Genomic DNA, 7,425 nt, shown 5'->3' on the forward strand with positions numbered 1-7,425 from the left:
ACATAAACTAGATGCTAGACTACTAGTATCGAGAAGCTAGATGATGCGCTGATAGAATCATGCAAGAAGCAAGTCCAAATCTGTGAGATGCAAGCCTAGAGAAGGAAATTTAAAAACCTTCACCGTGCACTCCTAACTTCTATAATGATTTGGTTCATACTCCTTGGATCAATAGCAATGGTTCTTCTTGGGCGAGCCATTGCGTTGATGATGTTCTTAGTGTCAGCAATTAGCTAGAGAAACTATTGCATTCTTAGTAATTCCACTCTGGATCGGCAGCAATGGTTATTAATGCGCAACATTATATTTGATTTGTATCATAGATCAAGTTTTGAATAAAATATGTTATGAAAATATATATTTTTAGGACTAAGTGTTTGGGGATCTGCTAGGTGAAGAAAAGATTAATTCTTTAAAAGATACAGCTTTTTAAGGATAGAGAGTAGGATGCGGGATTAATGTTTAGAGGGTCTGCTAGAGATGCCCTTAATTACCACTCCGAAACGGCCGATCAAATTTAGGGTGTGTTCGGTTTCTCTCTGCTCCTCAACTTCAATCCCGGAGATGGTGGAGCGGCGCCGAACGCTCAAGCTCCACGGAGCTGAAAACGCGGAGTGGAGCCGGTTGCAGTGCGGTTATGCGGAGCGGCTGTTTCCCACATCTTAGATCTTCAAAATCATGGAGTTGATAAAATTTACAAAGGAACTGCCGCCACCAAGTGAAAAAGGTTCAGAGTGGCCACATGACTCGCTCGTATCTGTTTGATCCACCCACCGCGAGTGAATCATGAGCGGAGCTGTGGGTCGAACAGTTCTTTCCTAGGGCTATTTTTTACAAGGAGCAGCATTTCAGGAGGAGGAGCCGGAGTCAAGGATTTGAAGGAGCCAGACCATTTCCGAAGAGGCTCTTAGTATTTCAATTGTCCTCACTTTTTTTTTGTTACCGAAGGAAGGTCAGTTGTGCAATATAAAGGAAGTCGTATCATGTTAATTCTCGGTAGCAGTGAATTTGCGATTAATTTCGGAGATGAACGCTTCATGTTAATTCTCCGAAGTCCAAACTGACGCATACGCAGCACACTTCCATCCAAAACGCTTCTGCAAGTTAACCCCTCGTGTTGTCCTATATAAGCATGCCAATTCCTCTAAAACCTCACCAAATCAACTGAGCTCAGAGTCACAGATGCAACATATGACCATGTCTCCTTCCATCTGCCTCGCCATCTTGTTGCTTGCACTGGTCTCGCCTTCGCCCTCATCAACAACAACGGCGTCGCCGTCGCGGCCCCTAGCGTGCGCACGGCGACGCAGTTCCTGCAGGCGCACAACGACGCGCGCCGCGAGGTCGGCGTGGCACCCCTGACGTGGGACCCGTCGCTGGAGGTGGACGCCAATAGATACGCGGGCCGGCTTGGTATCCGCTGCAAGCTGGAGCCACTGAAGTGGGAAACCCCGCCGGTCTACGGGCAGAACACCTACTGGGGCAGTGGGTACAACGATGGCGCCGCCGTCACTGGCTCGTGGGTGTCCCAGCGGCAGTGGTACGACCACCGCGCCAACGCGTGCGCGCCCGGCAAGGTATGCTGGTCCTACACGCAGGTGGTGTGGAACACCACGCAAGTCCTCGGCTGCGCCCGCCGCACCTGCCGGAACAGCCGCGACACCGTGGCTGTTTGCAGGTACTTCCCTGCCGGCAACAACCCCGGCGTTCCGCCATACTGAGTACTAGTACATCTATACGGAAGCTACATCAGGAAAGACGTGTCTGTTCAAATAATGTATCGTGCGAAACAAGGCGTTTGGTCCGGAGGTTTTATGGGAAATTTGGATTACACTGTGACTGAAGTTGTCTGTTACTTTACTTCTTTTCGTTTAGTTGGCCACATGTGCACCCAACATGTTCTCTTATGCCACCCCCATCCCCGCGCCTCAACCACCGAAAGCCCACAGCCTCACCCGCGTGTGGCTTTGCTAGCACGTGCACACATTCATCTTACACCAGGCCATGAACTCACTAATTTTTTGCTTATTTGTCAGACGAGCACCAGACGAATGGGGCTCTAGGTTGGACAGTGAGTTGATCGCTGTTGGTATGATGAGGCAGAGTTGAAGGCTTTTGACTTCTTTCGTTGCTGAATTAGCAATCTTGGAATTGCTACGTCTAATAAAAGCTAAGTAACATTGCACAGAAAATGTTTTTTATTAACATGTGGAGTCCTAATCGTATCACACCTTCCGGTTACACTTCAACTATCGACTATCTACTAATCGACTAATTCCTAGAATCAGGAGGAGCAGATGTACCAGTTTGCCCAACCATTTTTAGTTGCCCACTGGAAAAGAAACACTAGGATAGCGAATTACTGAATGGGTCCTTCTCCATTTGACCATGATGGTGTTGTTACTCCATGCAAGACACCAGAGCTTTGCAACTGCATATCCTGCTGGTTCCCAGTCCTAGCATATCTATGGGTATCAATGACACTCACAGAGGAATTCCAATTGAGCACAAATTTTTGTGCATGCATAAACTTAAGAATGACTGGGCTCTACTCTTTGGTTGCCTCAGGTGCCCAATATGATTTGTTTGTGAACTATTGTTCCATCTCTCTTCTCACGCTTAAATAGGAGCATCGTGTGTTGCAACAACCATGGAATGGATGTTTTCTTGAAGTTTAGTACTTCCATAATGGGCACATGGGCATCCATGTATTGCTCAACATCATTCCCTCAATGAAGTGATCGTACTGACTTAGGTTCACACACTATGTTCATTACAACAGAAATTACATGATCAGTCTGCAAGGCTGTTCAGAGTGCTCCCCTAACTTTATTAAGGTTCTTCCTAGCCAAAATGAAGCAACTTCAGAGTTTTGCTTTAAGCATTTCTTTAGTTCCACCAGCGCTAAGCAAGCAGGTGACTGGTCGAACTCTTCGATGCTCATCCCTTGCAACAACAACGTATTTTGTCAGTTTCAAAGCACACAGATTTGAAGCCTCTTGCTGCTTCTAGTTGGGCAACCCATAACGCAGCCATGATGTCGGCGTGGAAAGAATTTAGGAATTCTCCAATTTTCCAGCACCTCAACTTTTTACCACACCTTTGTGGTTCCTGATAATAGCACCCCACCCTTCAGTGCTTCATTCAAAATAAAAAGTGCAATCAATGTTTATTTTTTAGAGTAAGACGCACAACATCATTAATCTCTATGGTTACCTTCCTCCCTGATCATATTCGTCCAATTTCACCATTACCATAAGAACACAACCACCTTGATATTATCATTTTTCAGAGTCCCTATTTCTCTCTCTCTCTCTCTCTCTCTCTCTCTCTCTCACACACACACACACACACACACACACCACCACCACCACCACCACAACTCCACAGCCATGAACCCCTTCCCCAACGACCCTGGATGGAGGGCATTTCTCCTTGGGTGCTCACTTGGTGATAGCCCCAAGTTCGCGAAGACCATGGAGGAGGGCTCTCAGTTCAAGAGCATGGACAAGATGCGTAAAGGGGCAGATGTTTTGCTGTTGAAGGCGATGAAGATGGAGTTGAAGAGGCTGATATTTGACCCCGCCAAAGGTGAGAGTCGGTCTATCCTGGTTAGGTGGACCAAGTACAGGCTTGTCAAGGCTCCTGATGACCAGTCGGCCGTCGCGGTGGCGTCGACCGCCATCATTCTAGAGGATGAGGAGGAGGAGGAGATGGTGAATGCTGTGAAGGGCGAATCAGTCGAGCCTCGATAAGCTAGCAAAGCCTAAGCGGTGGAGATGGTTGTCAGGGCGCCTGAGCCAGGCACCCGTACACTGCCCTTGGAGGTCGATGATTAAAAGACTCAAGGCTACCGCCACTCCAAGCGCATCCAGGCTAACCACGTCTAGGATGTAAGCTCGAGTTATCCCCTCCCCCATGTGAAAATCGTACTCAATCTCGTTCGAATGGCTTAAATCCCTAATTGGATAAGCCTAAATGGAACCCGGTAGGCAGATTAGATGCCTAGTGCGCGATGCATGAATCAAATGCAAGTATGGTATAATTCGGTTCCATCGGAGACAAATGGCTTACCGCCATTGTCGAACGGCTTCAAATGAGGCGCTGAAGCCGGTGGTCAACGCCAGTGCTCACCGTCCAGTTCTTCATTCTGGTGCTCACCATCCAGATCTTGTGCTCGACGCCGCTGGTGTGAGAGTGGAGAGATAGCGGTGAGAGGAGGGTGAGCGTAGTTATGGCCGCGCTTCAGGAAACAACACAACATTTCGAGCGTGGCTCCTAACATTCAGCCTCCGATGCCCACTTGTCTCGGGTTGCATCGATCAGGCCTGCCTATGAAAAAACATCTGATTCGAGCGTTCCTACTTAGCCAGGCCCGAAGGTGATTTAAATAACGTGCGGGCCAATATTTAGGTGCAAGGCAGGCAACCAAATAAACCAAAACTACATCACACGGGCCTGGTTAGACCTAATGCAGGCCACCAACCGAGTCCTAAGTTGCTAAGTTCTCGTAAGATTGGTGCTTATTGATCCGTAGGATGAGCCCTGGCTGAAGGATGGATTGTGGACCAAGTGAATGGTGAGCTAATCGCCATTGAACTAGTGAAAGGGATTGAACACGTTTAGTTGCTTCTGGGTTGTGCATGCATGTGGTTTGGGAGCGGGGAGATGAGTCCGAGTGTGTCCAAGCTCGAGTATTCCACCATGCTAGCCCAAAGGTTGTTGACATTGTCACCTACACGGCCTTCTTCGCACTGGCAAGAACCCCACGACCAACTTCAAGGCCTTGCTGTGGATCAAACTTTGCTTGATCTACATTGTTATTGATTCTTCATGTACTCATACTTATCAGTTAGGTACTGAACTTTGATGTGTGTGACCTAAAGTTTTCATTCTGCTTGTCGCAACTCTTTTTGTGCTCTGAATATTTTCTAGAACAAATTTCGAGAGAGGATAATTTTTTGTAATCTAAAATATGGAACGAGCGCGCGCGTGTTGTTTTTTGTGTTTTGTCACTCATGCTCTGAAGACTGATCCTTATTTGTTTTCTCATGTTTCAGATTGTTGTCCTAATGTGGACCTAGAACAATGTTGTGATACAATTGCATTTGACCTTCCTATATTCTGGAGATAGAAATCAAAATTATATAGAAATCAAAATTATAGTCGTTAAATTTATCACTTTTTCTAATGACAGCAATACAAAAGTTGTCTAACCTCAAGTTGTTCATGCATATTTTTTGGGGTACCTGAACTTGGTACTTGCGTTTATACACAAGCGATATTTCTTTGTTTCACATAAGAAATGTTCACAAAATGGTTAGTTACATCAAATTCTCATAAAAACTCAACAGATGATAAAAACATAGATGCCAATAATCAGCAGGATTCGCAACCATGTGCCACTCTATAAGGAACTTTGCATATATACTTATGAAAGAGTTAAATTGGAAATGTTACTACTAATAAAAGATAATGCTTGTTATCAACATGTTCTTTTTCCGGAGTGATTTATCCACACCTTTCTTAATGTGCTTACACTTTTGTATTCTCATGCATGTTAAAACATATTGTCTGATTTGTAATGTTCAATAAACCTCCTCAAAAGTTAGCATATGATCTGTAACCATTGTGCAACTAAGATTTGTTCTTGCATAGCATCGACCAATTAAAAAAGGTTCAGAACGAACCCCAATTTACTAGCTTGTCATCTTCTAGCAATATTTTTTATTTCGAGTCAAACGGGGTTTTCATTATGTCATCATGAGTTTATATTTTGCACCACTAAGGTGCGATACAAGTACCAGCTTGGGTTTGGCCAGAATTAATTCGTATGTCCCCACTACGCAGAGCTTGAGCTAAAGGATGCAGCGCTTCCAATAATGGACGACATTAACATTGCCAACTTCATGCATGCATGACTTTGGTCACCTACTCAACTAGGTAGCCATTCCTAGACCTGATCTCTGGCATGGATTGCCATCACACAACCCAATTCTAGTTGTGTCATTGGTAGATGCACTCCAACTCACTCTGAGACAAAGAACATGAAGGCAAGACAACAATTCTGCATCTCCTTCACACTGAGACAACAACTAAACTCTAGGACAGTGAATTCTCAAAGAATCCCTTCTCCTTCTCACCTTCATATGATGATGCTAGTTGGTGAGTAGTTTGAGGATCGTGCAATTGCAAATCCTGATGGTTCCCATTCGTAGGATTGACGTGGATTTCAAACATTGGAAACATATTTCTAACCAAGTGTAAAACATGTGTGCATTGAACATCTGGTATGCCGAAATGAACCTACCAACGACTAAGCTCTGCTCCTCGGTCGATGTGCAATGGCTTCTTTGTGAATCATTGTTCTATCTCTCTTCCCATGTTAAATAGGAACCCTGTGTTGTGCAATATATAGCCATTTGATGGATGCTTTCATGCAATTCAATATTGTCATAATGAACACATGAATTGGGCATTCTTGTGTAGTTGTGAGAATATCTCCCCTGGAGCAGTAACTCCCCAATAAAAAAATTTGCTCACACCAACTCACCTTCATGGTGTACTTTATTTTAGTAGAAAGCATTTTCATTCGCTGTGCCAAGTAGTTCATTCATTAAAATAAAGAAAGATGCCTAAGAAACCATAATCACCGATCGACCAAAAATGAATTTCACCATCAATTGATATAGTAATTTTTTTGGCAACACAAATCCTCAAAAGAGGGCTAAATTTTCTTTACTAACAACCGAAACAGTGCACAGATAATAGTTTTTTCATAGGAAAAGAGATGGCTTGAAAGGCCATTTTATAGTTATATCTAGCAGAGTTGCTACAAAAGAAGTTGCAAGGATAAGTAGATTTATTCAAGGAATCTTTCTTTGCAAGAGAATGAGCTAGGGTATTTTGGATTCTCTCAATATGCTTGACCTTGCAAGATTCAATGTCAAAGACCATGCTGGAGAACTCAGCTGAAATCAACCTAATCCTCCAATGCCCCGGTGGTTGGATTAAGTCTTTGTCTTCCATCGCTTGTACTAGATTACTGCAATAAGAGAATAATAGAACCAAATACCAGTTCAATGCTTTCACAATCACGGTTGCCAATAGAAGTCCTAATGCTTCGACCTGTGAAAAAGAATATACTCTAGTGGAGGTAGCTGATACGTCCATTTTGCATCATGTTTTCTTACTGTTATTTATAATGTTTTCATCCATAATAATGCTTTTTGGAGTAATTCTAATGCCTTTTCTCTCATAAATTGCAAGGCACACACAAAGAGGGAGAATTCCGGCAGCTGGAAATCTAGACCTGAAAAAGCTACGTCAGGCTACCTATTCTGCACAACTCCAAATGAGCTGAAACTTTACGGAGATTTTTTATGGAATATATAAGAAATACTGGAGCAAATAACTACCAGAGGG

At 44.1% G+C, this 7,425-nt stretch overlaps 1 pseudogene; it reads left to right on the forward strand.

Annotated features, from left to right (window-relative positions):
* The first annotated feature begins 1,191 nt into the window (after window positions 1–1,191).
* Window positions 1,192–1,721, forward strand: LOC123055911 (pathogenesis-related protein PRMS-like; annotated as a pseudogene).
* The last annotated feature ends 5,704 nt before the right edge of the window (window positions 1,722–7,425 follow it).

Source organism: Triticum aestivum, chromosome 2D (assembly GCF_018294505.1).
Source record: "Triticum aestivum cultivar Chinese Spring chromosome 2D, IWGSC CS RefSeq v2.1, whole genome shotgun sequence".
Classification (NCBI taxonomy): domain Eukaryota; kingdom Viridiplantae; phylum Streptophyta; class Magnoliopsida; order Poales; family Poaceae; genus Triticum; species Triticum aestivum.